Source organism: Sus scrofa, chromosome X (genome assembly GCF_000003025.6).
Source record: "Sus scrofa isolate TJ Tabasco breed Duroc chromosome X, Sscrofa11.1, whole genome shotgun sequence".
Lineage (NCBI taxonomy): Eukaryota > Metazoa > Chordata > Mammalia > Artiodactyla > Suidae > Sus > Sus scrofa.
In genome coordinates this window covers 84,339,874-84,350,297 of record NC_010461.5, presented here as the reverse complement: position 1 = coordinate 84,350,297, position 10,424 = coordinate 84,339,874, and the positions used below count along the sequence as shown (strand labels likewise).

Here is a 10,424-nt window from a genome sequence, read left to right as displayed (position 1 = left end):
GCCCCAATGCAGTGCTTCATGGATGCCAAAATGGTAGGGGAGGAAAAATAATTTTACCTCTACCCTTCAGAGTTCTTGGATGAGACCCCCTATAATAAGACATTAACAAGGGAAAAACAAATAGAAGCTTATTAATATGTTATACCTCATGTACACATGGGAGATAACCAGGGAAAACAAGCAACTCTTGAGATGGCTCATGCCACCACCTTATATATAATCTTCAGCTAAAGGCAAATAAAGATTTTAGGGATGGGAGGAGAGACCAGTTATTTGTGGTTACCAAGAAAAGCAAGGCTAACAAGGGTAAGGTTTGTTGTGCAGATTAAAGTTGGTGCCTTTGCTATTGACAAGAGTTTCATGTGATTTGAAGTCCTGCTCCAGGAAAGAAATCATAAAGATCAGAGCAGAAACCAATGAACTAGAAACGAAGAAAACCATAGAAAAGATCAATGAAAAGAAAAGCTGGTTCTTTGAAAAGATCAACAAAATTCATAAACCCTTTATCAAGAAAAAAAGAGAGAGGACTCAAATCAATAAAATTAGAAATGAAAAAGAAGAAGTAACAATGGACATCACAGAAATACAAAGGATCATAAGAGACTACTATATGCAACCATACGCCAATAAAATGGAAAACCTGGAAGAAATGGACAAATTCTTAGAAAAGTACAATCTTCCAAGACTAAACCAAGATGAAATAGAAAAGATGAATGGACCCATCACAAGAACTGAAATTGAAACCATGATTAAAAAACTTCCAACAAACAAAAGTCCAGGACCAGATGGCTTCACAGGCAAATTCTATCAAACATTTAGAGAAGAGCTAACACCTCTCCTTCTGAAACTATTTCAAAAAATTGCAGAGGAAGGGATACTCCCAAACTCATTCTATGAGGCCACCATCACCCTGACACCAAAACCAGACAAAGATACCACAAAAAAGGAAAACTACAGGCCAATTTCACTGATGAACATCAATGCAAAAATCCTCAACAAAATATTAGCAAACCGCATCCAAGAATACATTAAAAGGATTGTACATCATGATCAAGTGGGATTTATCCCAGGGATGCAAGGGTTCTTTGATATCTGCAAATCAATCAGTGTGATACACCACATTAACAAACTGAAGAATAAAAGCCGTACGATCCTCTCAGTAGATGCAGAAAAAGCCTTTGACAAAATCCAACACCCATTTCTGATAAAAACCCTTCAGAAAGTGGGCATAATGGGAACCTACCTCAACATCATAAGGGCCATATATGACAAACCCACAGCGAACATCATTCTCAATGATGAAAACCTGAAGGGATTCCCACTGAGATCAGGAAAAGACAAGGATGTCAGCTCTCGCCACTACTCTTCAACATAGTTTTGGAAATCCTAGCCACGGCAATCAGAGAAGTAAAAGAAATAAAAAGAGTCCAAATTGGAAAGGAAGAAGTAAAACGATCCCTATTTGCAGATGACATGAGACTATACCTAGAGAATCCTAAAGACTCTACCAGAAAACTGTTAGAGCTCATCCATGAATTTGGCAAATTCGCAAGATACAAAATTAATACACAGAAATCGATGGCATTTATATACACTAACAATGAAAGATCAGAAAGAGAAATTAGGCAAGCAATCCCGTTTACCATTGCATCCAAAAGAATAAAATACCTAGGAGTAAACCTACCTAAAGAGACAAAAGACCTGTACTCTGAAAACTGTAAGACACTGATGAAAGAAATCAAAGGTGACACAAAGAGATGAAAAGACATACCATGCTCGTGGATTGGAAGAGTTAATATTATCAAAATGACTATACTACCCAAGGCAATCTACAGATTCAATGTAATCCCTATCCAATTACCAAGGACATTTTCCACAGAACTTGAACAAAATATTTTAAAATTTGATTGGAAGCACAGAAGACCCAGAAAAGCCAAAGGCATCCTGAAAAAGAAAAATGGAGCTGGAGGAATCAGGCTCCCAGGCTTCAGACTATACTATAAAGCAACAATCATCAAAACCACATGGCACTGGCACAAAGACAGACACATAGATCAGTGGAACAGGATAGAAAGCCCAGAATTCAACCCACGCACCTACCGCCAACTAATCTATGAAAAAGGAGGCAAGAATATACAATGAAGAAAAGACAGCTTTGTCAATAAGTGGTGCTGGGAAAACTGGACTGCCACATGGAAAAGAGTGAAATTAGAATACTCCCTAACACCATACACAAAAATAAGCTCCAAATGGATTAAAGACCTAAATATAAGACCGGATACTATAAAACTCTTAGAGGAAAACATAGGCCAAACACTCTCTGACATAAACGACAGCAACATCTTCTCAGATCCACCTCTTAGAGTAATGACAGTAAAAACAAACAAATGGGACCCAATCAAACTTCAAAGTTTCTGCACAGCAAAGGAAACCCTAAACAAAACAAAAAGACAACCCACAGAATGGGAGAAAATCCTTGGAAATGAATCAACTGACAAGGGATTAATCTCCAAAATTTATAAACACCTTCTGCAGCTCCATACCAAAAAAACAAACAAGCCCATCAAAAAATGGGCAGAAGATCTAAACAGACAGTTCTCCAAAGAAGACATACAGATGGCCAAAAAACACATGAAAGATGTTCAACATCACTCATTAGTAGAGAGATGCAAATCAAAACCACTCTGAGGTACCACCTTACACCAGCCAGAATGGCCATCATCAAAAAAGTCTACAATCAGTAAGTGCTGGAGAGGGTGTGGAGAAAAAGGAACCCTAGGACACTGTTGGTGGGATTGTACATTGGTGCAATCACTGTGGAAAGCAGTATGGAGAGTCCTCAGAAAACTACACATAGAACTACCATTTGATCCAGCAATCCCACTCCTGGGCATCTATCCAGAGAAAACCATGACTCGCAAAGATACATGTACTCCGATGTTCATTTGAGCATTATTTTCAATAGTCAAGACATGGAAACAACCTCAATGTCCATCGACAGAGGAGTGGATCAAGATGTGGTACATATACACAATGGAATATGACTCAGTCATTAAAAGGAATGAAATACTGGCATTTTTAGCAACATGGATGGACCTAGAAATTATCATGCTAAGTTAAGTCAGCCATACAATGAGACACCAACATCAAATGCTTTCACTGACATGTGGCATCTGAGAAAAGAACAGAATGAACCTCTTTGCAGAACAGATACTGACTCACAGACTTTGAAAAATGTATGGTCTCCAAAGGAGACAGTTTGGGGGATGGGGAGATGCACTGGAGTTGTGGAATGGAAATCCTATAAAATTGGATTGTGATGATCATTGTACAACTACAAATGTAATAAATTCATTGAGTAATAAAAAATAAATAAGTAAAAATTAAAAAAAATAAATAAAGTCCTGTTCCAGAGGGAAGTACAGAGAGGGAGACACTTACTAGTGGAGATTTCCATTATAAATGTAAATGTTCCTTACAAAAGGGGAACTTTTACTCTGTTTTCAGAAATTGTCTTGTGTCTGATGTTTCTTAAAATAATCAGTTCAAGGGAGTTTTCTTGTGATGCAGTAGGTTAAGGATCTGGTGTTGTCACTGCAGTGGCTGGGTCGCTGCTGTGGTGCAGGCTCAATCCCTAGCCTAAGAACTTCTACATGCCATAGGCCCAGCCCAAAAAAAAAAGAGAGAGAGAGAGAGAACAATAGATAAGCTAAGGAACATTTGCAAACACATTAGTTAACAAAATACATGAAAATATTGAGCTGTTATTTTTAATGAAAAAAGGCAAGTTGCAAAATATGAATGTGATTCTATAATGAAAAAGAAAACATACGAATAAATATTTTTGTGTATCTCTGTTTGATAATGCTTTACCTATAGAGAAACACACCTGGAACATGCACCAATCTATTGATAGTGGACATCTTTGGGTTAGAGGCCAGGTATCAAGCAGAAGGGAGAGTCAGAGTAATTTCATATTGTAAGTATACATTTCTGTGTTGCTTGAAATATTGTAAACAGGAAAATTAAAGTAAAAATCTGAAAACAGAAAATACTTTTACAGATAACTAACGTACTTGAAATTTTAGTGTTGTAGAAGTATATTCAAAGAATATCCATTTATAGAAAAAAGCTAAGTACAAATTTTGATAATGCATTAGTATGTACATCAGTGTGTCAGTTTGGGTTTCTGTGGCTCAAACTTGGTAGTTAATCTGTGTTCTTCTGTGTTTCAAGTTCTTTCACCCTAAGTATTTATGGGCTCTGGAGCCATGCTATTTAGGTTCAAATCCATGATGTGCTACTTTCTAAGTATGCAAGCTTAGGCAAAATATTTAACTTCTTCCTAGTTCTTCATTATCTTCATCTGTAAAACAAGGATGAGAATGTCACACTGCAATTCTGAGAATAAATGTTACTTGACCCAAAACAAATGTTAGCTAATTCTACTACTCTCATATTTTTATGGGCCATTAGTATTCTTGTAAGCACTGAAATTAGGATGCAAATGGCTGTTTATTGACATTGAATGACATTCGATTGGTGTTGCTAGTGAAGAAAGGCAGGGTATAAATTGTCAAGAAGCTGAAATTTTATCTTAGACGGAAATATGACTGTACTTGCAGAGGAAAAGGAACAGGATGATAAATACCTGGTGAAATATAATAGACTGTTTGTTCTTGGGACTTCCCGTTGTGGCTCAGTGGTAACAAACCTGACTAGTATCCATGAGGATGTGGGTTTGATACCTGGCCTCGCTCAGCGGGTTAAGGATCCAGCGTTGCCTTGAGTTGTGGTGTAGGTCGCAGACATACCTCGGATCCGCTGTTGGTTGCTGTGGCTGGCAGCTACAGCTTTGATTTGACCCCCTAGCCTGGGAACTTCTGTATGCCATGGGTGCAGCCCTAAAAAGCAAAAAAATAACACAGACTGTTCTTCTCTTTTTGAGTTCTGATGAAAGATAAATTGAGGCATATTAAAAAATTTAAGGGTTTAATTTAACAAAGATTGATTCTAATTGAGCTCCAAATAGGAAGTGATTAGGAGTGCTCCACCAACAGGAGCTAGGAGAATGACTTACCTAGGGAAGGTACTGAATTAAAGAGAGGAAATTATTTGTCTGGCAAAAAGCTTAAAGTCCATTTGGCTGTTTGTGATTGGTTGTCCTTTATTATTATTTTGGCTATGTCCATGGCATGGGAAAGTTCCCTGGCCAGGGATCAAACCTGCACCACAGCAGCAACCTAAGCCACAGCAATGACAATGCCAGATCTTTAACCCACTGAACCGCCAGGGAACTCCGCTTGTCCTTAGTTTTTGATTTTGTAACCTTCAGGCATTTACAGGCTTAGATTTTGGTTTACATACATGGCATTAGAGCTACCTCAGTCTGATGGTCTCCTTAATTATTTTAACGATTCTGCCTTTTGGTATTAGTGCCACTCTCTGTCACCATTAAAGTTGTTCCTGTCTCACCATTAAAACTTATAGATTATGATATCAGGTCCATGGAAGAATTACTTCTGCTGTTTATCTTGTTCACCTTGTTCTTGTTTCTTCAAGTGCAGTGAGACCATCTGATGGCTGTGAACATGCATTTAAGACCGTTTAGAGAACACAGAGCACCAGGGAGACTACAGTGATGACTATCAGGAGGATAATACCAAGACAGTAATGTATGCTTTTTAGGTAGGGGCCCCATGAACCAAACTAGTTGGCATCAAATAAATCAAAGAATGTACCTGAAAAGCATCAACTTGTTTTAGCTGAGTGTCTTGTTTGTTAATTCCTTGTATTTGCTAAAATACCAGAGGAGTTGATCCAGGTATTTAATATGGCACAGACTCCTCCTTGTTCAGCCAATAGGTAATCTAAAGGAATTCTCTTATCTAAAGCCATTTTAGCAAGAAAGAAAGTCTATGTATAGTTATGGCCTTTTTCATAGACTCCACAATAGTTGCCAGAATTAAGGGGAACTGTCTTCCCACTCACTAAGAGAGAGAAAAATCAAGTACTAAAAGGCAAGAGGAATAAAAGTTTCATACTGTAGATAAAGATCTTGATCTGTGATCTTGGGTGAGCCATCCACTTCAAGATGCCATCTGCTTCTGCAGAGGAACCTCCCTAGTCAATGTTAATCTTAGACTCCCAGCTGGTATGCAGTTCCAAGAGTCTGGAAGTGATCATTTATTGGGAGATGTAGACCCAAGATTCAAGTGTCTGAAGTTTGGCTGCTATCTGGGTAGTGAGAGGGATCTGGTATGGTCTCTTTCAAGGAGGTTCCAAGGAACTCTGTTCTTATTGACTTCAAAACAGAAGGGTAGGAGAAATGTCAGTTTGGAGAGTTGTAGTCAGTATCTGGGGAAACTGTAAGATTTCACAATCAAGTCCAGTTTACAGCTAGACAATGAAACTCAAAGATAATGAACAGGAATAGAAACTGTTATCTATAAGAATGTGTTATAGTTTTTTACTGAGCATATTTTTCTCTTTACAATCACTCTCATTTCTATTAAAGATAACCACAGTAAGACTACTTTGTTTGCAAAATAAGTCGTTTGACTAAACCTGGCTTGATATTTACATAACTATAGCAAGAGTAGTGATTGACAATCGAAGCTCTTTAAAAATTTGCTTTGCTGAAACTTTTCATAAGGAATCTCAATTTGCACATTTTAAAACCTTCTTGAGGCTAAGAAGCCAAGCCTAGAACTTGTCATCAAACTTCACCTATAATATCTATAGATTTAATTCCTTTCTTCTTGAGGTTCACCAAATGTCTTGAGGTTTCTGGGCCCACAGGAAGACACCTTCCTTATTTACCTGGAAAAGCTGCTCGGAATCCAGCAAGCAAGTTAACAGGCTGGTTTTCCAGGGGCTTTATTGGCTCCATAAAGTCAGCCTCAGTTCCTTAAAGCTATGTGGTCTATATCTGATTCTATGCATATTCTGAAATAGGATATTCCAGTCAAAGCCATAATATAAACAATGTTCCAAATTGTGTTCCAATAACAGATTCTTACAGCATTCCAGACTTCAACCACTGAATCAGGACTAGGGTGAAGTTGGCGGCAGAAGAGACATGCATTCCTTCACTCTAGCCCAAATTGGCAGCAGGCTATCAGAAGCCCATGTTATCTGGAAGTGGAATGCAATGTCATAGGAACCAGACAACTGTCTTCAACTCTACTTCAGAACCTCCTTAAAACCACCAGCACATGGATGGCAGCAGCAGGTGGGAGAATGTGCCAGACTTAACTCTGGGACCTGGAGATGTTCTCATTACACGAATGAATTCTGCATCAGGAGTACTGAGCCCTGGGAGTTCGCACTGTGACTCAGTGGTTAATGAACCTGACTAGTATCCATGAGGATGCGGGTTTGATCCCTGGCTTCTCTCAGGGGGTTAAGGATCTGGTGCTGCTATGAGCTGTGGTGTAGGCCACAGACACGGCTTGGATCTGGCGTTGCTGTGGCTGTGGCATAAGCTGGTGGCTACAGCTCTGATTCGTCTCCTAGCCTGGGAACTTCCATATGCTGTGAGTGCAGCCCTAAAAAAAATTAAAAAAAAAAGGAGTACTGAGCCCTTTCCCCTGGCCCAATGTAATTGCCAACACCACCTAGAATCTGGCGGTGATGGCAGAGATGTCCTCCTGATATCCTCTACTATCACCTGTATGGCTTTCCATAGCCATGGCTTCCTAGATTTACCAATGACCCCTATCCACTCTTTGTGACATGGAAGACAGGGAGGAACTTCATGGCTGCATTAGGGCCTTCTTAGCCAGGAAGCTTCATTCAGGACTCAGGGAATATGTTAACCAGTGCACTTAAGGATAGCCCATTTCCCCACCTGACTCGAGAGGAGCTAGTTGCCTAAACTAAAGCTCTGTCTCCCTCCTTAAGTAACTTTTTTGAGAAAGCCAGTGATTACATGGACTGGGAAGTAGGAGGCCATGGGAATCAAGGTGAATTCATCAATGAAAAAGGTTTACCTGAGGTTCCTAAGGAACAAGACTGGGATCAAATCCAGACAATAGACTCCTTGCTCAAGAAAGGTGGCTTTCAGGCTCCAACTACCAGTGAATTCAGAAAAATGATAAAACTCACTAGGTACCAAAGTGAGAAGGTAACAATCAGTTATGCAGAATATACTGCTTCTTGGCAGCATTGCTTCCAGAATGGCTTCTATTAGCCTACCATTCCATGACGCTGGCTTCCACTGCCAAGTCAGCCTCCAGCTAACTGAGGGGGCATGAAGTTATACTGAATGAAACAGAACTTGAGGGGCCCAAGTCTTTTCTCCATCTTTCCTCAATACTGAGTACCACTGGACCTAGGCTTCCTCCATGATTAGTGAGAATTACCATGTGGGTTCAGAAGACCCTTGGCATGCAGGTACCAAGTTTCTGCTTTTGTGTTGGCCACACAATGAAGCTGGAGTTGATGAACATGAAGGTTTACTCCACATACACCCTTACAGCCTTCCCAGATTAATTAGGTATATTCCCTGGCAGTCAGGCAATGGAGACCAACAAGAAACATTATTAGGTTGCTTTAAATTCCTTTTAAAAGAAGCTTCAGGTTTACTGCATATCAAGAATTGATCACAACCTCCATGCTTCATAAGTGGGTGCCATGTTAGGGCTGATCATGGTCACCATGAGTCCCTTGAGACACTAAACAGAGACTCACATCAAGATTGGAAACCCTGGGAGCTCCCGTTGTGGCACTAAGGAAATGAATCCAACCAGTATCCATGAGGATGCAGGTTCGATCCCTGGCCTCACTCAGTGGGTCAGGGATCCGGCATTGCTGTGAGCTGTGGTGTAGGTCACAGACAAGGCTCAGATCTGGCATCACTGTGGCTGTGGTGTAGGCTGGCAGCTATAGCTGTGATTCAAGCCCTAGCCCGGGAACTTCCATGTGCTGTGGGTGCGGCCCTAAAAAGCAAAAAACAAAAAACAAACAAAAAAACACAAAGATTGGAATGCCTTTGAATGGTATTGCAGATCTTATTGCTCAATTAGCCTTGAAGGTGTTCTTATCCCACTATCAGCTGGGTTTTTCTGGCACTTTTCTGGCATTGAGTCTCCTGGTACTGAACAGAACTCTGTGGTGTAGTCTGCTGAGGAAGAACTGGGAGTCATTGCTGCATGAAATGTGAAAGGAGAGACGTCTTCCTTACCACTGGCTTCCATACTTCTCTACTGGTAGCAGTGCCTATAGCTGGATCTAGGTTCTTAGAGGGCAAAGATGTTCAAACGAGCACTTGGCATGTGCTCTAGAAGGATACATCATTGTGGGAGAGAACGTAGGGTTTCTAAGTTGTTTTTCTTTTCAGGCAAATATCCTGAGGGACCTTTAAGCAGAGGAGTTCCTTTTCCTAGTTTGCTTGTAGAAGTGGGAAGACTGTTGTTTCAGTCCTCTATAGGATTTTAGAACAAAACTGTGTAACCAAACAAGGTGCACCTCTATCTTGCCTAACATGCTGGGAATCTTCACTCCGTCAGGGCAAAATTCTGAATAGCTCATTTTATTCTAGGTCATTGATGCTTCTATGGAGCATATTTCCCTTTTCCATAGTTGTCAGCAAGGTTCTCTTCCCTCTTGCCTATTCTTCACTCATTTGGTGGACAGTACATAGAAGCTGAGAACTTGGAGGGTGCTTTGAAAACACTGTCACAAAGGTACTGCTGAAATAATTCACAGGAAGAGGTGGCTGCTTGGAAGAAAAGACCCTAAGAGTGATACACTGGTTTTCAACAATATGCTTAGAGAACTCTTGAGATAAGCTGGGAATCAACCCCATGAAAACAATGATTTAACTTATTTAAAAAAATTATGTGGTGAACAGTCTGGCTTTCCTAAATGGGCAATTATTCAAGTCAAAAGATCTTTTGAGTTTTCTTCCACCAGGAATGGGGAAGGGAAAAGAGACACAATGTAAGAAATGACACATGTGCTCTTCTAGACACTGTTGTCTCCTTTCTTGGAAGAAAGGGGTAAGAGTGAGGAGATGTGTTTGGTACCATCCTCTGCTGTTCACAAGGCTATGGAGTGTGCAAGTGAAATATGGGCTGACATCAGGATGCCCAGGCCAGGATACATCACCCTACCTTACTGCTGTGCTGTGTTCTCACATCCTGCCACTTTCCCCTTGCAGTGTTAATTAAAAAAAAAAAAAAAAAAAAAAAAAAGCTTTCGAACATGAAGGGATTGTTACAAACAAATGTGATGACAGCTGGGGCCAGGGGAAAATGTGATGACAGTTGACACCAGGGGCCACGGACTAATGTCAGGGTGGTCAACTCTGGATTAAACTATCCACCACCAATTTGTACAACAATTTGAATTGATACTCAGGGATATATTTATTACTGTTCAAGTGTTCTATGTTAAAGATTGTGTTCAATTTCTAAAGG

The 10,424-nt window shown here is 40.1% G+C and overlaps 1 pseudogene; it reads left to right on the top strand.

Moving 5' to 3' along the window:
• On the top strand, positions 4,610-8,826 carry LOC102158930 (annotated as a pseudogene).